The following is a 22,500-nucleotide window of genomic DNA, read 5'->3' on the forward strand; positions in this document are numbered from 1 at the left end:
ATCCCCGGGCGCAGGGACACGATCCGTGGTCTCTGTGGCACGCAACAACGGGGACATGAAACGCCACAACAACGGGGACGGTTGAGGTTAGGAAAAAGAAGAACGGAAGTGCAGGGACTGCAACAAGCCGGACGCGATCCCCACTCTCCAGAGTGAAAGTCCTGTATTGTTTGGCCCATCCACCACCCTAACCAACCACCCTATGCATATTTTCTGCTTTTACTACTCCCTACCGTTGTCGTGCTGTGATCACGAAAAATGCTTCCCATTTAAATACATTACATACATTAAACTTCGTAATCACCACACGAAATAAACGACATAATCGTGTCCTGTTCACGAATCGATAGATTCAATAACGTAACCATTTCACGAACTGCCATGAGACTGGGCTGGTAGGTAATATGCTAGTCTATGTCAACAACGGTTCATTTACGGGATTGTTCAGGTGCCGCCGGAGGTTCTGCCGATGTCCCTCTTTTTGCCCGGATGTCCGTCCCCTTCCTCTGTCTCTGTGTTGGCGTTCTAACCTCTGGTGGATTTGTGAGGACTATGGTTAACTGCTCCTCAGATCTCTGCAGGGTAAATCCAGACAGCTAGCTAGACTATCTGTCCAATCTGAGTTTTCTGTTGCACGACTAAAACTACTTCTGAACGTCCACATGTTCCACCAAAACAAGTTCCTTCCCGAGGCTATTTTGCAGAGGCACCGTGGCTCCGTCCGCGCTTAGCGCCAGCCAAGATGATTGTGATTGGTTTAAAGAAATGCCAATGAACCAGAGCATGTTTTTCTCCCATGATGCAGATCCTCCTCCACAGCGCTGACGAGGAAGGTTTAGCGAGACTAGTAATATGCTGACATGACACTGTCATTGTTTTTTTAATCTGTTTGAGCATGTGATTTCGGGGACATTTCTGACGGAGGGAAAACCATGCTCTGCAAATAGCACGTGAACTTTCACCACAGGTGCTCGGAGCAGTGTGTTTGTCATCAAATCACTTGACGTGTGTGTTTGGGGTTTGTCACAGCATTGACGATCAGTGATGATGTGTATCCATGCAGCTTCCCTTTCTCTTTCCTGGGGATAAGTGTCCTAACATGGGATATCCAGGTCACCTGCCCAATCAGCCCCCTACACAAACCTGAAAGTAAGCATGGATTTGGATCACGTAGCCACACATAAACACATACAGTTGACAAATGTTATGAGACTGTTAGGACCAATACACTTGGCCTTTGAAGCTTGAAACCAGTTGGCGTTTTCTGACACTGACATCTTAATTTGTTTTTGATACAACGGGCAGACAGGTTGTGACAACTCCTGCATGTCTGCGCAATGACATAATGTTATTTACAGGATACTGCAGGAGCATTTCCAACTGTCTTTGGCTGCAGAGAAAACAATTTATTAGCAGCCGTGACAGCTTATTGACTCAAGGCTTTAGAGATGAAATGCCTTTTAATTGTGCGTGTGCGTGTGCGTGTGTGTGTGGGAAAAATAGTGAACTCAGCTATGATTGTGACCAAAGATATGCCAGTTATTTAAAGCGCAAATCCTCAAGGCTCCAATGTCCAAATGTATTGTTGCCTGTCAAACTGACTGATGAGCCAAGAAAAACAGGAATGAAACGGAAGAACGCTTATCTTTTTTGTCTTTGCCTTCCAAGCCTTGTAACTATCTGGCAGTTACACAGATTTCTGATTTCTTTTAAGGATAAAACTTGTATTGCTTCTGGCTTTACTTGACATTTTCACACTAAAGCATCAGGAAGAATTTGGGAGAGAGTCGGCGACACGTAATGAAGGACAAGTCTAATTTAGAGAGGAACTGGACATTTCCTTTTCAAACCAAAAGAAACTGCAAAAGAAGTGATGCTTGCTGTTACAAAAGTACGAGGTCAATGCAACTTTACTCTTACACAAGACAGACTATGCATGGCTGATAAAAAGTCAAGCTTATGTTGTCTTCTGTCTCTGTTTATACTATCATCTGATGCTAGTATTCACTGTGTGGAAATATCCACACATCTCCAAAATGTTAACAATTCACAAGCTTTGAAAAACAACCCTGTTTTCTTTTGTGACTATGCAAAGACGTTTTTCAATGGGTTGCTTAGCTTAAGAAGTGGGAGAAATGCATCAACCCACACAGAAACACTTAAACCTCCATTGTGTAATGTTTTGAGTTGATTCTTAGCCAAAAAGCCCTTTGTTCTTTCACAAATGTGTGCCCATTCATGTGTAATTACTGTGTACGTATTCTCGTAAGCGTAGAATCTGCCATTCAGAATCATTCAGAATACATACGAGCGACTCGCTCGAATGTATTCTGCCATGTTGCGCCTCCATCTCTAAAATACGTTAGCCAAAGAAGGACATAGCTCCGTGTTTCACGCTTTTACACTCAGTGGCACCGTGACGAATGCCAGGGGGAGATTACTCCATCTGCCGACAGATTTGGAAGCCTGTTGAAGATGGAGGATCACGCTGATACTTTGCTATCATTAGCTTGCATTTGTTTGGGAACCTGATAGCTGATGTTAGCAATGAAATGGTACCAAAATACAAATAATACGGCCACCGTAGGAGTTGGTTGTCGTATACAATTTCGCCGCTAGATGGGAGAAATTCTTACACAGTGTAGCTTTAAAAAAAAACAAACATGGTTTTCACTCAAGTCATTTCAGCATTTTTGATTTGTGGCATTGCCTTGATACAACCGTTTCATCAGTATCTATGCTACAACAGTTCATTTTGATGCATCAAAAATTTCACAAAGCTACTATTTATTGCGACGCTGTCATCACATTCAACAGGTGTGCAACATTTATGATGGTTTAAAGCGTAGCCACAATGGCACAAAAATGATTACCTTAAAACAAGAGACGATTCTAGGATCAGAGCTTTAGGGGTGCCTGGCACCCTTTTAACCTTATTATTTTTAAACGTTATTCTACTGTGCCTACTGTGCATTTTAACATTTTGGACTATAATGGTAGGGGAAACACTGAATTATGTATCTAGAAAGACACGCCAACATTTCTAAGAAAAAATACATTAATGCTAAACCACAGGGCCATTACTACAAAGATTAGGCGGTATTACAAATGATATATCCATCAATGGAAAAGCAGACATTTCCAAAATGCAGTATCAATAACTTTTGAAAATTAGAGATTTATGCGATTTTGACTAGCTTGCTGACAAAATCGAAAAGTTTGTTTTTAGCAATTATGTTGTAGGGGTATTGTATTTAATCGTAGCAGAGAGAAACTTTTCATTCTGATGTGTGAAGGTATTTTATTGTGTCTGTGTGTTGTACGTGCTCTCCAGGCTTACGTGTGCATGTGTCTGGTTTGTCCTTTTAATCCCTTTAGAAAAGTGGATTGTGCATCGCCCCGTATACCTCCTTTTACCCAGTACCACGGCACACATGTTCATAGCACAATGAAGACATTGAGAGGAGCGATCATCCCCCCCACCCATACTGCACCCCTGATACCCATAAATCTTCCCCCGTGGTTCAGAGGAGAATTCCTGCAGACAGTTTGGACTTCACTCTGGTTTCATGTGCTCATGTTGGGCTTGACAAAATGACACACACACACAAACTACAGTGCAGCACACAAACTGAAGTAATTTCACCACTGATCTAATGATAATGTCTTTGAGCCCTGAGAAAAAAAAGGAAAAGAAAATGTTCACGTTCACAACAGTCGGAGCAAATGTTGACAGTAAAGATGTCAGACGGGACCTGGGCCGAAATAAATCATCTTAAAGGAGCTGATGATGCACACAATGTGTGAAGCTGTCCAGCCTGTTCAAGTGGTCACGGACTATAATGGGTCTGTCCAAGCAGCTTTCAGCTGTGAGCGAGGGAAAGTCACAAATCAATCCAAGCTACGCTGTGTGCTGTTTCCTTTCTTTCTTTAAATTCTCTATCTGTCTTCTGTAAATTGACGTTGTAGGCTAGCAAAGGGCAGTAAAACTGAGCTACAATAGATAACACAGAAACAAAAAAGGACCAACAAAGTAGCTTAAATACAAATACAGGGATAAAAGAATGAAATACAAAATGTAAAAACCAAACCAGAATGTTGGAGTGTGCCTTCATGATACTCAGATTACTTTACAAAAAGGAATAAGGATGTATTTACATAATCCAACATTCCCCATCTTTTCAAAAACTTGTCCTGTTGCAGTCTGATAGAAAAAAGCAAACTATCATAATAAAAATATCATAAATAATGTCAATCCAATCATCACATGTACACTGTAAAACCTGATAAGTTACTCAGAGCAATGGGTGAAACAGATTACATCGAAATAGTGTCAGTTTTACTAACTTAATTTCGTAAGTTATACAAAGATAGTAAAATAAATAGCTTTTACTAGAGGCTTGGTGAAGAGTGTGTATGCACGTCAGTGACGTCCAAAAATAAATGATAGTGATTGAGCACTGTAAACTTAAGACAACGCATTCTCATGAACGGGTCCACATTATTTCTTTTCTTGTTGTCAAGCAATTCTATTATGTTTACATTATTGTCTTTTCATAGTCATAGTTAATATTTAAAAGTCCTATGACATGCTGTTTTTTGGATGCTTTTATATAGGCCTTAGTGGTCCTCTTATACTGTATCTGAAGTCTCTTTTATATAGGCCTTAGTGGTCCCCTAATACTGTATCTGAAGTCTCTTTTATATAGACCTTAGTGGTCCCCTAATACTGTATCTGAAGTCTCTTTTATATAGGCCTTAGTGGTCCCCTAATACTGTATCTGAAGTCTCTTTTATATAGACCTTAGTGGTCCCCTAATACTGTATCTGAAGTCTCTTTTATATAGGCCTTAGTGGTCCCCTAATACTGTATCTGAAGTCTCTTTTATATAGGCCTTAGTGGTCCCCTAATACTGTATCTGAAGTCTCTTTTATATAGACCTTAGTGGTCCCCTAATACTGTATCTGAAGTCTCTTTTATATAGGCCTTAGTGGTCCCCCTAATACTGTATCTGAAGTCTCTTTTATATAGACCTTAGTGGTCCCCTAATACTGTATCTGAAGTCTCTTTTATATAGACCTTAGTGGTCCCCTAATACTGTATCTGAAGTCTCTTTTATATAGACCTTAGTGGTCCCCTAATACTGTATCTGAAGTCTCTTTTATATAGGCCTTAGGGAAGATTCCAGATCGGCCCATCTGAGCTTTCATTTTCTCAAAGGTAGAGCAGGATACCCAGGGCTCAGGTTACACCTATCACCATTTCTAGCCACTGGGGGACTATAGGCAGGCTGGGAGAACTCATATTAATGTTAAAAAACCTCATAAAGTGATATTTTCATGCCATGGGACCTTTAATAATAAGCTATTGCACTGTTCACGTTTGCACTACCACCACTGCACACACTCTACCATAGCACCTTATCATGGTCATTGAATCAATTGTTAACTCTTTAAATTTCTGTGAGTTATTTTTATGTATGTGAGATATATGTGTGTATGTGTGTTTGTTGTGTTTTGGTTGTCTAAGCTACTGGATGCCTAAAATGTCCCTATCTAGATTATATCGTACGAAAATATATGCAAACCAAGACGTATGATATCCTACGAAATTACTGGCACGTGACATCGGCTGGCTACGAGCTCCATGACGCAGAGCGGCAGTTGCTAGTTGTTTAAGCCGCTACAGAACTTCGTGATGGCGGCAACAGACCTCCGTTGTATCAGCGGTAGTTGGTGGTTACCCGAAAATAGGTGACTTTGAGTCTTTTACAAAGCACCGCGAGCTGCCGGTCATTTCGGCCGACATTACGGTTAAAATATAATGCATTCCCTAGCCCCTTACCCTATCGGTTTTTGGACCCCACGAATGTAGTTAAACAATAATTCACACACACACACACACACACACACACACACACACACACACACACACACACACACACACACACACACACACACACACACACAGATTTGTGGCACTATCTTTGTGGGGACCCGTCATTAATATGCATAATAATATGACATAATGCATTCCCTAGCCCCTTACCCCTAACCTTAACCATCACAACTAAATACCTAACCTTAACCCTTACCCTCACCCTAACCAGAACCTCATTCTAACCCTAATCCTAAGTATACCCCGGACCCCACAAGTATACTGGACTCCCGGTTTTTGGACCCCACGAATATAGTTAAACAAGCCCACACACACACACACACACACACACACACACACACACACACACACACACACACACACACATAACCAAAGAAAATGAGAGCTTTTAGCCTCCTGCCCCCTCTGTGCTTGGCAGCAAAGCCTCAATCACACGATACCACAATCCCTCACACACTGCACCAGCTATATCTACATCTTTTCTACTGAATTCTTTCTTTTGTGCAACCTGAGCTTTCAGGAAAGCCAGAAAGTCTTTTTTTCTGTCTTTTTAAGCCCCCTGACTTGTTGAGAAGAGTCATGTGAAAGGGAAGTAAAACAGACTTCAAGTTAAACCAAATTTGTTTGAAGTCTTGAGTGGCTATATATCAGCTTTGTCAATACAAAATATTTTCTCTGGCCACAGTTCAGTGACATGTGAGCGATGTTTCAATCCCAGTGGTCTATTTAAAGGGCCGCGCTCTGTTTGGAATGATGTGTCGTTAAAGTGGTACAAAGTCAACCAGTTGAGGTTTGTGTGTGTGTGTGTGTGTGAGTAAAGACTGGTCAAACCAAGTGGCATCATCGCATCAAATATTTATCTCTAGAGACGCTTTTAGGGAGCAGTTTATACTCCAACTGAGGAGGTCAAATAAAAGTGCATGATGCAACTACGATAGTTTCCTCTCCGTTCCCTTAAAGGTCAATAGTGTCAAGACAGCTTGCTATTGGGTAGTCTCGCATTGCCAGACCTTCCTCCACAGCGCTGCGGAGGAGGGTCTGGCTAGTCCACACAGCATCCCAGGATGGGAGAAAAACATGCTCTGGTTTCTTGGCATTTCTTTAAACCAATCACGATCATCTTGGGGTGGCGCTAAGTGCTGCACAGAGCCACAGTGCCTCTGCTAAATAGTCTCAGGAAGGAACTTGTTTTGGTGGAACGTGTGGACGTTCAAAAGTAGTTTTAGTCGTGCAACAGAAAACTCAGATTGGACAGATAGTCTAGCTAGCTGTCTGGATTTACCCTGTAGAGATCTGAGGAGCAGTTAACCATAGTCCTCACAAATCAGCCGGAGGTTAGAACGCCAACACAGAGACAGAGGAAGGGGACGGACATCCGGCCGTAATGAAAGATAACTTCCGGCAGCACCTAAACAATCCTGGAAGTGGAACGTCGTGGACACGTGGTATGTAATCTGTAACATGTCTTCACTGTACAATCATATGTTTCCAGGGTGTACTCTATACACTGCTGTGTTTAATTGTGTGCGCATGTACAGTACATACTTTTCTGTCCATATGTAAGTGAGGTGACTGTGATTAGAGGGTGGCACTGCAGTGTTCCCCTCGAGGCCACATCACCCTGTTATTTTCCCCTCGTCAGCCCGTGCTCTCAATAGGAGAGGGTGGGTCCTTGACCTCCCCTCCCATGCTCAACCACGGGAGAGGGAGGCACCCGTTTCACACATCCCCTCTTCACAGCCCCCGCCCTGCAGAAGTCCACATTTTTCAGAAAACAGAGCGAATCAAAGGCGGGGGCCTCCAGGCTGAGTCCTCCACTCACAGACAGTAACATGCTCCCAGCACTGTCTTCCATCTGGACTCAGGGACGTCCTCTAATGCCGAACTTACACTGACGTTTCAGGCGATTCCACTGTCGCAGACCAATTTCATAATATCAGAATGAAATCCTGAGAGTCTTGCTATAGTTGGGGTGCCCTCCCGTTGTCCCAGTTGTTTGGTGTAAGGCGGTCATAAAACTCAGTCTGAGCTGTCTTGACGTTATGACAAAATCAAACGTCTTTGATATTATCGTTATTATCAATATTATGGGTGTGCTCCCTCCAGCACCAAACAGGAAGCAGCAAACCAGCTAGAGCCAGTGTTGCTTATGGTTGCGATGGCACCTTGGCTAAGCTACATACTAAAGTTGGGAAAGCTGCCAGTTTTCAACCAAGGGGGTAAGCCAGCTTCCGCAAAGCGTACCTCCTATGGAGCCATTTTGTTGCTAACAAGCCATCACCTCCCGTTAGCATCCCATTGACTGCCATTCATTTTGACATCACTTTGACAGTGAATACCTTTACATCTGAAGCGTTTAAAGACTCTATTTGTCCGTTGTTTATTTCTAAAGAAACACGACAATGTATAAAAGGCTCCATTACCTTGTATCTCACGTTATGGCTCCGTAGCAGACGTTTTTATAACAATAGGCTAACGATTGTGTCATAACCACGAGACTTCCTGTCTCATAGTAGAGGAATTACCGTATAGTACAGGAGAAGCTCTCAGGCAGTTTGGACTTCCATTAGCTGTTTAAGTGTAATGACTAATGTTAACTATCATTTTAGTGATCAATAATGAGCCTGTGTCTATGTTATCTCCTTACATATACCTACGCTCTCCGTCTCTGCTAGATTGGGAATGATTGAGATTTCTCTTGGCACAGCTACCAGAAGACTTCCAACTTTCAGACAGGTTGCTCACGTCACATCTACGTCTTCAAGCTCAGTTGGAGGCTGCTCAGTAACGCTCAGCCATCACCGGGAAAGAGCTTCTAATGTCCTTCACTGGTCTCCGTCCAGAGACACGGGGTCTGTTGGTCCATTTTGTTTACTGTATATGTTTTCAACCCTTCTGAAGCAAGTCATCCAATGGAGATTTACCGGCATGTAACCGTCATCTGCATGTATGGCAAAACAAAAAATTGGCAAACTTATACAAAAAAAAGCTGCCTTGCCTCCCTAAAGAAAAAGAGTGGTGGTGACCCAAGCAATATGTCTTTTGAAGCTGTCTTTGGCACCCTCTCTTCCTCTTGCTTCCACTTCTTTGTACTTTTCTTTTCTTCTCTTCCTCTGGCTCTTTTCCCCCGCTGTCTCTCCCTCGCTGTTTCCCAGCATTCAGAAACCCTGAAAGGAAGGCACGGCCGTAAAACAAACCGCCCAGAGCCTTGTTCAGCCGGGGTGCCCTGTGAACTCAGGGAACCATCTGATGGAAGGAAAAAGAGAAGGGGAAATGAACAATAACAAAATCTCTGTTGGGATGAACATAGTGGACTGTGTTGTGCTGGAACATTAAGGGCTCGGGTTCGTTGAGCTTTAACCCTTGTGTTGTCTTCCCATCAACCATCAACCTTTGGCACTTTTTCCAAGGTTTTTGTTGTTCTTTTCAACATGGCCAGTTAATAACTAATTTTTAACATGGCCTTTTCTGAATTATGACTTATTTTGACTAATTAAGATTAAGAAGACAGAGGATGTGGATGGATAATTACAGACATGTTAAAGTTTAGTCAGGATACTGTCTTGAAACCATTTAAAACCATTTTTAAATGCCATAAAATTGAATAAAACAACCTAAATTCTATGGAAGTAATCATTCATATTACCTGAAGAACATTGTATGGCATCCATGTTATTTTTTAGGCAATTTGGTTGAAAGAAACCCAAGTTGCTGATATTAAAAACTTTGAAAACGGGTCAAATTTGACCTGAAGACAACACGAGGGTGTCAAACTGAAGGCCCGCGGGCCACATCCGGCCCCTTGCAGATTTTGATCTGGCCCGCAAATAGATTTAGGTTCATTATACATTTTGGCCCGCCTAGTTTTTGTTTCTTTTGCCGGCTCTTTGGCGCATTCTTTGATGGCTATGTTACTTTTTTAGGGATTTATGTTGACCAAGCTGTAAGTGAGACTAGATGAGACATGTAATACAGTAAAAGATGTTGACTTTTCCAATGAAATAAAAGCATGTCAATAAACTTTACATGTCTGACCCTTGATTGATTCTTATTTTCCAGTGCGGCCCTCCAGTATTGTACTGGACAGCAGAGAGACTGTGCTCAATGAGTGGCAAACAACTCTGCGGTCCTGCTGTCTGCACTTGGCGGTCTGATGCTCCCAGAAGAACAAAAGCTTCAGACTACTAAAGTCTTACTGGTTTCTGGTAGGTGAGGCGGGAACTAGAAAGTGTAGAGTCAGGACTGGGTTGGGATCGTGTATTTAAAAAAGCGACAAAAACCTCGAAAGTATAATCGGAAAAAAAAGACCAAAAATGTCTGAAAAATCGCCAAAAGCATCGAAAAAACTCAAAAAGGCAACAAAAACGTTGAATAAATTGATGATAATCAATAATTTTTCTTGAAAAAAGCGGCAAGAATGTTGAATAAAAGCGACAAAGCCATTGAAAATGCAACAAAAACTACGAAAAAAAGCCCAGTTTTGATTATTGTGGATTCTCACTGCTCTCATCGATCTCATTTCCAGCAGCAGACAGATGTTTTTGGTGAAAAAGATCTACAAAACCCACTGTACAATACCCACTTTCAATTCTTAAAACTTAAATAAGGCTCTATGGAAAAGATTTTACTTTCCCTACTTGAAAACCAAGTTGGCTTCGGTTGCAAACATTTATTCAAACATATACAGCCATGGACAGTCCAAACATTCCTACTGTAGCAGTTCCTGGACTCCCACTGCTCAACAGAACTGTAAAACATCGTAGGAAACACTAAAATACTAAAATACTCTCCAGAATCAACACCAAAAACACTTTACTCTCCTCCCACTTTCCGCCCACTTATCTGTCTGTGAAAGACTAAACAAGCTGACAGGGGAACTGAGGATGAGACATAACCAAATTATTTTGAAAGATGACTTTGATCATTTTAAAGAGCTAGCCCTGGCAGCACGCACAAACGTACGCTAGTATGCACACAGCAGGTGCACACAAAGAGAAAGTCATAACCATAGAAAAAAAAAGAGAAATATAGATTGGGGCGACAGTCTTGCCACCTTCAGACACAAACCACAAAGGGAAAATGGCCCGCCGTCTATCTTCTGACTATGAGAATTGTGGCTGAAAGTCAATATATGTGACTGCAGCTGGAAGCGTAATCTGGGTCAAACCTCACCTTGTGCTGCTTGTGCCCCATGCGCTCTGCAAACTAGCTCGAAATACAAGCGAGCTTCAAGCCATTAGAAATGTTTTTGTGTGTCATCATTTCAGCTACAAGGCTAGGTAAAGTTTATTTCTATAGCACAATTCACACATAGAAACACTTTGTAAACAATATAAAGTACTTTCAAGAGACAAAGGACAATCAAATCGAGAGAATGAATAGTTAAAATGAAAATATTATAATAAAATAGACATTAAATCATTAAAGCTATAGTGAATCATCTCCACACAACTCTGTCTGGATTTCTCAGTATGGATATCAGGGATTGAAATGATCTTCTTTGATCACCAGCCAACATGGCTATCAGAGTTAGCCAGCCAATGAGACTTTCCAGTAGCCACATGTTTGTTGACTTTACTTTAATTTCAGCTCCTCTTGTTTTAAGAATATTTTTTGGGCTTTTCCGCCTTCAATTGACAGGACAGCTAGGGGAGAGAGGGGAGAGAGAGGGGGGGAAGACATGCAGGAAATCGTCACAGGTCGGATTCAAACCCTGGACCTCTGCGTCGAGGCATTAACCTCTCAGTATACGTGTGCCTGCTCTACCCGCTGCCACTGAGTCAACCCGGCCACATCTGGTTTGCTTTGCGCCGTAACGTTTGTCTTCTTCGTTTCAGTGTAGCTCGTAATGGGTACCGCACACGCTGTAGGTGTTGTACGACACGTAAGTACAGCCCTCAGGCTGTGAGGATCTTAAATGGTCTGTGCCCCCTCCCACTGCCATGCTTCCCTACCGTGCAGCTATATGACTGAACTGCACTTTATAAACACATGACTGCATTGCACCTGCACTTTACATACTGTGCTGCTATTCTGCACAAGCTGCTACTCTCCACTGCACTTTAATACTAAAAGCTCCTCCTACATGTCTATATGCTGTATTTTATGTGTTTTTTATCCTATTTATTTACTTGTTTTATACTAACATTAGCTGGGGGAACAATATTTCATGTTTTGTATGTACAGAAGTACACATAATAATGACAATAAAGTGAATCTTGAAATCTCTTGAAAACACACCTTTCGAGAGTGAGAATGTGTTGGACTTTTCCTAGCTGGAGAGCGCTGAAAAAAGAAAAGGGACTGAGGTCAGACACAGATGTCGCCTTACTGCTCTTAAAAAGGTTAGTAATGGGTTTTGTAACGTATTAGGAGTAGGAATTACTGCTATTTCATTTAGTCGACCGATCACCGAAGTCTTGTGTCGTGGATACGCCGACAGTGTTGTTATTATTTAGAATTCCACATGGGGGCGACAGAAGCTACGCACTATAGCTTTAAATGAAGCCATTAAGAGTACATTTGAGGACAAGAATGAATAGTTAAGAATTAAAATGATGTATCAAATTCATGAGAAACCTAGTTTTCAGCCCTGATTTAAATGAGCTAACAGTTAAAGCCCCTGACACACTGACCCGACGGCCGACCGTTGGCAGAAAAGGCAGTCGGACTGATCATTCGGCTCCCCGAGGTCCAAAAAGTGCCTCAGAACACACCGGAGCGACGCCGACTTGAGCGTGTAATACGTCTCCATAACAGCAGGCGGCGCTAATCTGTATTGTCACCCAAAAAATCAGCTTATTGGACGAACGCGTCACGTGGGTCTGGCTGCTCCTGGATTTTGCAACCGGGCATAATGGCGGCTCGTTCAGAATACGATCTCATATTTTACAAAGATAGTTCACCGAAACGTGTTTCTGAAAACATTTGAAGAGAGAAATAGGCCGTGCAGTTGCTGAATCTCTTAGTCACGCTCATCCTGCTCGTCATTTCCGGGTTAGCTCTCCACCAATCAGATTGGTCATTGAGTCTGACCTCCGCCCTCCGACGCAACAAGTCAGGTCGCCCAAAATGAAGGCTGTAGGCTCCTCGGATGGACGACGGCACGGAACACACCGAACAGACTCGAGTCACCGACCTCGCCAGACTGTCCGACGGTCGATTATCGGCTTGGTGTGTCAGCGCCTTAACAGAGCTCAGGTATTCAGGGAGTTTGTTCCACAGGTGAGGGGCAAAATAACTAAATGTTGCTTCACTGTGTTTGTCCTAGTTCTGGGAAAGAAAAATAGTATTTGAGTATTTCTACTCAGTTTTATGAGGCAGATCTGGGTGCTAGTACTTTCCCCAGATCACTGCAGTCCGTTCTGTCACCTCTTTATCAGTTAGCAGTTATCAATTAGCTCTGGATGTTTAACCCTTGAGTTGTCTTCCCGTCAACCATTAAAGAAACTTTAAATTTAAAAACAATGTTTATTTTTTTAGGATTATTTTTTAGTTGCTTTTGTGTGTTGTTGTTTTTGTCACTTTTTCAATGTTTTCGGGGAGCTTTGTTGACGTTTTTGGTGCTTTTTTCCAAAGTTTTTGACTTTTTTTCATTATTTGTAGCTTTTTGACATCCCATATTTTCGGAAAACCTTTAAAAATGGGTCAAATTTGACCTGAAGACAATCTGAGGGTTAAAGTCATGTTGCTGAGGTTTTTGCGCACAAAGCTTCCCACGTCGTGCTGCAATCGCACCCCCCCCAAACATCAGCTCCTAACGCAGTTTGTTGGGTTGAGTTGGAGGCATTTATGGGGAGTTTTTAAGGAGGAAAGAAGGGGCTTGTTAACATCATAGCAGAGGTGATGGGAATGCAAACACAGAGTGTTACATCACTGCAGAAAGCCAGTAAGATCACAGACTAATGTTCTGTTTCTTATTCGCTGCGTGCCAATATCTGATTGTTTGCCTACTGGCCTCAGGCTTTGACTGAGCATTAATCAAGCTCCAGCTTACTACATCTCCTGTCATGTTATATGACTTGTGAATAACAATGACATAAGACAGAAGAAGTGATAGTGAAGAGGCAGAGGCCCTGTTCCTGAGGAGAAACATGACTTGTTTGCAGTAGACTGACTTATCTTATCAGGAATCACATGTTCTGTTTAGTATCTCCAGCAAGAAATGCAGAAAACAGGTTTACAGTATATTGGAACAGCCCTAAATCCCTGCATGCTCAAACATGCCAGCTCCAATGTGATCTTACTGCAATATACAGTCACAGAGATTCCCAATCAGGGGTATTTGTAGCCCAGGGGGTTACTTCTGCATTTGACAGGGGGTACGTGGATTGTTGAGTAACTCAGCTGTTTAAAAAAATATATAAATTACGATACATATTGAGTCAGTTCTAACATCTGCACACAACATGTTGTGATTGAGGGTGTGCAAGAACTAGTAAGCAAGCGAGCAGAGAAGTCTAAACAGTTTGATTTTCTGTACTGACGTATATGCAGATGACTTGCTTTAGCTGGTTGAAAATCGGCAACTTTCCCTCTTTAGCATGTAGCTAAGCGCTGCGCCATTGCAACCATAACAGCAACTGGCTTAAGTGTGATTCATGCTTCCGCGTTAAATGTACGCCATGGCTACGTACATAGGTACGTGGAGATACCGACCCTACGCGTAGCCTGACGTGCACCTCTCAAAAACTGTAACTTCGGCTTGGTAGCGTTGCATTTCCCCCGATCATTTCCTGGTTCTCCTTCTCCATAAACAACATGAAATGAAGGAGAGGGTTAACTTCTCCTGCTCCAGATTTCCCACCGTGGTCAGAAAGAACAGGGAGACACTCTAGAGTCGACACTCGCTCCGAAGATAATTGTTGTCACTCTCTCACTCGCTCTACCACACACTTTCCCCCCACACACACATACAGTACATGCCGGCCCTGCTATTCTCTTTAGGCCCGACACACCGAGCCGATAATTGGCCGTTGGACAGTTTGGCGAGGTCAGTGACTCGAGTCTGTTCGGTGTGTTCGGTGCCGTCGTCCGTCCGAGGAGCTGTCGGCCTTCATTTGGGCCGATTTGACCCTAACCCTAACCCGCCTGCTGTTATGGAGACGTATTACGTCTCGTCTCTTTGGTGTTCTGAGGCACTTTTTTGGACCAACTCGGGGAGACTGATCAGTCCAACTGCCTTTTCTGCCGAGGGTTGGCCGTCTGGTCTGTGTGTCTGCAGCTTTAAAGAGATTGACGCACACACCAACGCACATAAACTTCAGGCCACTAAAGTCAGTAGGCTAAGGCGAAAGCTCTGCATGGAGCCCCCGCAGGACCATGAATCACGCTTAAGTCACACCATCCTTCCCAGCTCCACCCTCTTGTCAGAAATCATCACAACCGATTTCAAAACAACGTATGCTGACCTTACACCAAACGACTCTTGAAACGATTCCACTGTCACAGACAAATTTCCAATATCTGAATGAAATCATGAGAGTCTTGCTAGAGTCGGGGTGCGCTCCCGTCGTCTCCATCGTGTAGGGCGGTCATAAAACTCAGTCCCAGCTGTCTGAAGTTGGTCTTTATGAACACAAAGTACAAAACTGTGACCTGCTGTACATCCAATATATAGAACACAAGTTTACACGATACAGTAAACACAGCTTGAAAGTGCAACAGCCAATCAGTCCTTCCAGAAAAATGTTTTTTTGTGATTGTTGCGGGCAAAAATCCTTTATTATGCGGCACGTTTTCTTAAAAAATGCGATGGAATATGCGGGATATTTATGCAAGTTTATGCGATGAAATTGCGGGAACTTGCATGTATTGAATTATGCGATTACATAATCGCGTTTTTCTGGAGGGACTGGCCAATGGGGAAACTCTAAGTCAACTGACCAATGGTGTGGGGGCTCCTGGGTAGCTCACCTGGTTGAGCGTGCACCCCATGTACAGAGGCTCAGTCCTTGCCACAGTGGCCACAGGTTCAATTCCAACATATGGACCTTTGCCGACATGTCAGTCCCTTTTCTCTCTAACTTTCCTATCTTCAGCTGTTCTATGTAATAAATATCCCAAACAATTATCTTAATGTAACTGTACTTTACTCAGTGATAGACTTTCATGCTGATAGCGGTGAGGGATGATGATATTTTTTTGGCGGCAGCATGCATAAGTGGTCCATAACGAGACGTCAATAAGAGCAGTGATGAGAGATTCCTCAGGGCTCAGACTCCAGAGGTGAACAAGGACAAACATTTCTAGGAAAAAAGAGCAGCCAGAGACACTGACCGGGCAATAGAAAGACAGACAGGCTGACTTGGTGAAAGTAAACAGTTAGTGAAAGACAGAAAAGAGTCCCTTGTTCCATCTCCACGGTGCTGAAGACAGTTTTTTTTTCCCCATGCAGACCTGGCTCTGTGCCTATCCAAACACCCCTGTCCGTGCCTTCCAGTGACCCCGCAGCCCTTCCGTTAACCCCGCAGATGTCACACAAGGCCACAGCTGCTTCCCAAATCGGAGGAAAAAGAGTGTGCAAAGGCTAAGATGGGCTGAGAATTGTTCCCTTTTTTTTTTTAGATACCTAGGAGGATCTTCAAGTCCAGTCAAGTCTTTTTACAGGCTGAGAAATGAGTTTAGTTTAATGAGTGCAGAGTTTCTGCCCTGTAACCCCAGGGCGCCTTTTTTCTTAGAGAGAGGAGGGGAACATGAGGGTTGGATCGAGTTTATATCTACAGCTGGGAGGTTAGCTTTCCTCTGGGACAATGTGAGGATATGAATGTTTGATGACAAGTTGTGATAAGGGACTCAGTGTGTGTGTGTGTGTGTGTGTGTGTGTGTGTGTGTGTGTGTGTGTGTGTGTGTGTGTGTGTGTGTGTGTGTGTGTCTGTGTTTGGAGGGGGTGTTTGTGTGTGTGTGTGTGTGTGTGTGTGTGTGTGTGTGTGTGTGTGTGTGTGTGTGTCTGTGTTTGGAGGGGGTGTTTGTGTGTGTGTGTGGGTGGGATAATGGGTACAAGGGCAGCCAAGCTTTCGTTTCCACTCCTATTTTCTGAAGACTGTGTTGCAGCCTTTCTGTTTCATTTAAGTTGTGAAAGTGTGGAGCAGAGATCGCTTTCTTCAGCTATAACTATTCATCTGTCAGCTGAGAGAGTGATGATATGGATGTGTGCATGCATGAGAAAGAAAAAAATAGACAATTATGTTACTATTTTAGTCCATGTCTCTCCCTCAACGAAGAAAACTTTTGGTCACATTGTTTTCCTTTATCTGCTGTGGACATGTTTGTGTACAGTCCTTGCCCTCACACCACTGAACACGTCGCAATTCTCCCACAAACAATTAAACCGATACAGCACAAAACGATGACTTAAAACGCACGCAGCTGGCGTCTGTGTCTGATACATCCAGGCCTAAGTATATGTTGATATCAAAACAGTCAAAGTCCACCTGACATGCTGGTAATAATCTCTCTTAAACCTGACGTCTGCATGATGTGGAGGATAATTACAATGAAACCGTGAGCTGACTGCTCTCCGACGTTTTACAACATGTATAATGTCTGACTGCTCGTGTTTGTTGCCCCCCTGGACCTTTTTTTTTGGATATGTTGCTAGAGATAGATAGAGATCAAGATACTTTATTTATCCCGAAGGAAATTAAGGTGTCAAATAGCTTATACACAACATACATACACATAGGCACACAGACCCTTACAGTAAACTTAGGTTGTAGCATGTTTAAAGGAGCGGTGTGGAAAAAATGCAGAAAGGTGCAATGGTATCACAGTGCAAGATAGTGTCAGTACTATTCTATAGTACAACAGGCTACACAATATATCAGCATTCTGGGTTAGGAGAAAATAAAAACGCTCTGGGTTGTTTTGCATTTCTTTAACCCAATCACAATCATCTTGGGCGGCGCTAAGCTCCGGACGCAGTGACGGTGCCTCTGCTAAATAGTCTCTGGAAGGAGCTTGTTTTGGAACATTTGCACCCTGCAAAGGAAAACTCCACATTTGACCCGTTTCCCAAGTTTTTTATATCAGAAATATGGGTTTCTTTTAACCAAATTGCTCTAAAATAACATTGATGCATGGATGTTCTTTGCAGGTGAAATTAATGATTAGTTTCATTGAACTTTGGGTGTTTTATCCAATTTTATAGCATTTGATTGATGAAGTTTTGACTTTGTCTGTGATCCACTCAACGCCCTCTGATCTTAACTATTAGTCAAAATAATGTATCATTTCTGCTTGTTTTGAACTAAAAAAATAGGTATAATGTCATATAAATTAGAAAAAAAACGTTAATAATGTGACGAATAGTATCAGGAAAAGCGACAATAATGTTGGGGGGAAAAAAGCACCAAAAAAGGTTTATTTTCAATTTTGAACCCGAAGGACAACACGTCTATGACCGATGAGAAGACAACACAAGGGTTAAATGAAGTTAACTGTTCACGCAATACAGTAACGTGAGCTATTTAACTTAGCTGGATACATGGTTACAACGTATTAGCTCTTACCAGTGTATCGCCGTGTGCAATATGTAATACGTAGGCTATTGGGGTTGGGCAATATGTTAGTTGTGCAATATCTCATTGCGCAAGGGCTGTGCTACACTTATTGTGGAGAATGCAGCCGACAAGGTTGTTCAATTAAAACTGCCAATGAAAGGAGTAGTTAATGTGCTTATATATAGGTACCTGTCTAATGTATATGAGAGTATTACTATATAGGTACCTGTCCAATGTATATGAGACTATTACTATATAGGTACCTGTCTAATGTATATGAGAGTATTACTATATAGGTACATGTCTAATGTATATGAGAGTATTAATATATAGGTACCTGTCTAATGTATATGAGACTATTACTATATAGGTACCTGTCTAATGTATATGAGACTATTACTATATAGGTACCTGTCTAATGTATATGAGAGTATTACTATATAGGTACCTGTCTAATGTATATGAGAGTATTACTATATAGGTACCTGTCTAATGCACATGAGAGTATTACTATATAGGTACCTGTCTAATGTATATGAGACTATTACTATATAGGTACCTGTCTAATGTATATGAGAGTATTACTATATAGGTACCTGTCTAATGTATATGAGAGTATTACTATATAGGTACCTGTCTAATGTATATGAGAGTATTACTATATAGGTACCTGTCTAATGTATATGAGAGTATTACTATATAGGTACCTGTCTAATGTATATGAGAGTATTACTATATAGGTACCTGTCTAATGTATATGAGAGTATTACTATATAGGTACCTGTCTAATGTATATGAGAGTATTACTATATAGGTACCTGTCTAATGTATATGAGAGTATTACTATATAGGTACCTGTCTAATGTATATGAGAGTATTACTATATAGGTACCTGTCTAATGTATATGAGACTATTACTATATAGGTACCTGTCTAATGTATATGAGAGTATTACTATATAGGTACCTGTCCAATGTATATGAGACTATTACTATATAGGTACCTGTCTAATGTATATGAGAGTATTACTATATAGGTACCTGTCTAATGTATATGAGAGTATTACTATATAGGTACATGTCTAATGTATATGAGAGCATTACTATATAGGTACCTGTCTAATGTATATGAGACTATTACTATATAGGTACCTGTCTAATGTATATGAGAGTATTACTATATAGGTACCTGTCTAATGTATATGAGACTATTACTATATAGGTACCTGTCTAATGTATATGAGAGTATTACTATATAGGTACCTGTCTAATGTATATGAGAGCATATTTTGTGTTGCATAAGAGTATGTGTTGAGAGATGCTTATTTTCTGTATTTTGTGTTGTCTTTGTAAAGCTAGGGAATGGACAGAGTCCAAAACTAATTTCCCTTCAGGGACAATAAAGTATATCTTATCTTATCTTACTTCCACCACAGCAATCCCTCCAATCAGTCCCAAAACCTCCCAGTTAGAGATGAAATGCCCTAAACATATTCTTTGTAAATCTTTACAATCATTCTCCCGAAAGAACCGAGCAGGCCTGCCTTGTTGCACCGTCCACATTTTCTTCAAAACTTGCCATTTTCAGCGTGTAGCTCGAAGGTTGTTGTCGAAGGTGAGGCTTTATCCTGGAAATGTACTTGGGGGATCACCAAAGTCATTAGGATTCATCCTCTGGGGATCATGAATATAGTGTGTACCAAACAGTTGTTGAGATATTTCAGTCTGGACCAAACTGTTGGTCCCGATTGGCATCATGGAGTCTGGTTGTCTAGTTGACTCGCAGAAACTGTCATCAGGAGCAGCTCGGGCTGGATGATTGTCGGCCACGTTGACCTTTAGGGGCCGAGACAATGAGCAGTGACAGAAATAGTAAAGAACACACAGCTGAAAGGTGAAGGAATGAACCGTTTCCTCCTTTCCTCATATTATAAGTAATGTCTTCTCTCTGCGTGATGAGAGGACCGAGCCTGTCCGACTGTCTCAGAGGTGAACGGCATCAATACGGATGAAGATGACAAACAAAGCCAGTTTCCCACTCGCACTGTCATCTGTAGTTTCCACGTAAACAGGCGTTTCCACATGAAATAAGCTGGTAACCTGACTGTTTATGAGTGTTTTTAAGGACTCTGCCGGCTCCTGGTTGACCTCAGGCCACAGTTTACACTCACTGTGGCTTCCACATGTTCACCCAAAACACAGTGAATCGAATCACAGAATGATTCTCACGAATGTTGAAGTCGTGTGCTGTAAATATCCTTCATTAAACATTGAAAAGCAAATACACACGATTTCCTGTAAAAGTAAAGCTACAAAAGCTTCCGTAAAGCTTCCAAACTTCATGGAAAATTACTGTAGTTTTGCAAGAAAGTCATTTTCTGTAGCCTATTATCCAGGATTGTTTTGGCGCCGCAGCTGCTGGGATATTACCATTTCTATACAGTTTTAAAGCATGCCATCAGAGGAAATGAAAAGAGGGCTCATCAGTGGCCGGTGAAGCAATGTGTTTCCTGTACTACATTCAGTAATGAGCAAACACACATCCTTCAGCTGGTATTTTATCTGCTCCCAGAGCTCACATCAAGGCCTCGTAGTGTCCTCCGAAAACAATGGGTTTGGGAAACCCACTCTCTGCTCCACAAGAAACCAGGCAGTCATTTAGATAGCTGTATCTCTCTGTCTAGACACACACACAAGGCATGTCAGTGCTATCACTCGGTGAAACAATGCAGTGTTAATTGCTATTCGAGTGGCTCGGGGCAAGGCAGCAAACACTGAGCAGGGAACAGGAATTTAAACATTGATTGGGACGGATTCAGAGGTTAAACCTCTGATTGCTGCTGTTTGCTCTCAACTTAGATCTGAAACCAGTTGTGTTTGTACAAGGTAAAACATTGATGTCTCCTAATGAAAAGAACAGGATCTTTTAAGTGGGGTGGCACGGGGGGGGACCAATAATTAGTCAGGGATGGGGGCCCCGGGGGGGGGGCATAGAAAATCTGCTTAGAAATATAGGAAATATTGGATAGGATAGAACAACACAATGTCATTCTGCTAAATCATATTACAGGGGGGTGCCGGTGCCCCCCTTCTAGCCCCCCCCCCCACTGCATGGGAATGACAGAGAGAGAGAGAGAGAGAGAGAGAGAGAGAAAGAGAGAGAGAGACAGACAGAGAGAGACAGAGATAGAGAGAGAGAAAGAGAAAGACTATTCTGGCTCGTGTCAATAGGGGATTTTTTTTGGGGGGGGAATATCAGCACTAAAAATCTACCAGGTCAAGAGACACCCACGACATTCCAGCCTCTCGCAGACAGAACCAAAGTAGTAAATAATGACTTCCTGTGAAAATGCAGTGTTGCCACTTCCTTTCATTTTCCTTCTCAACTTTCATCTCGGTTAGTAAGAATCCCACTGGACGGTGGTTCAAAATCCCAAGCCGATTGTTTTGCTCATAATTAGTTGAAGGAGACGTTGAAGTAGAGGTGGAGGAAGTGTGGGTGGCAGAGGTTAAAACTGGGCCCTCAGTCTGTGGAAAAAAAAAGGGCTATTTTGGAGTTGTGTTGTGCAGGGTGGGTGATTCTAAGGTCTGCTGCTTGACTGTAATCTCTTGCAGAGTGAGAAGCCTTACAGTATGTGTTCACCCACCCAATTACCGCAGTACAGGCTGCTGCTGCTGACACAAACCAGTCAGAACAGAACAGAAGAGAGAGAGGTTCTTCAAAGTTGCAGGAATAGACTGGTGTAAACCATAACGTCTGAGAGGATGCAGCTTACATACCAGAATAACATTTGCATTGAGAAGCAGATGGCTTACAGCAAACCGTAACAGCCCCTTTAACAACTTCACAGTAGAGCTGTAATCGGGCCATAAAAGTCAGGCCCGACAAGGCCTGAGCCCGACAAGTACATTTTGATTGACAGCTTTTTAAAAGCCTGAACCTGTTTACAGCCCGACATTATTCAAATGTGCGCACGCAAACATCGCTTTTTGCCTTTTGTCAAGAATGAGTCATTTATACATGTTTTAACATCATTTATTCATGACTAACGGAGGCTATCGGCCACTTGGAAGTTGGAACAAAGAAATAAAAAGTCCTCCA

General features: G+C 42.2%; 1 long non-coding RNA gene across 1 annotated transcript in view; it reads right to left on the reverse strand.

Moving 5' to 3' along the window:
* The window catches only part of LOC144530589 (uncharacterized), a 41,085-nt gene that overhangs the window by 5,569 nt on the left and 13,016 nt on the right, over window positions 1–22,500 (reverse strand). Inside the window, exon 6 of the long non-coding RNA XR_013503125.1 lies at window positions 8,553–9,145. This is a non-coding gene — a long non-coding RNA (uncharacterized LOC144530589). The remainder of the gene's footprint in view (window positions 1–8,552; window positions 9,146–22,500) is intronic.

Source organism: Sander vitreus, chromosome 15 (genome assembly GCF_031162955.1).
Source record: "Sander vitreus isolate 19-12246 chromosome 15, sanVit1, whole genome shotgun sequence".
NCBI classification, from domain to species: Eukaryota; Metazoa; Chordata; class Actinopteri; order Perciformes; family Percidae; genus Sander; species Sander vitreus.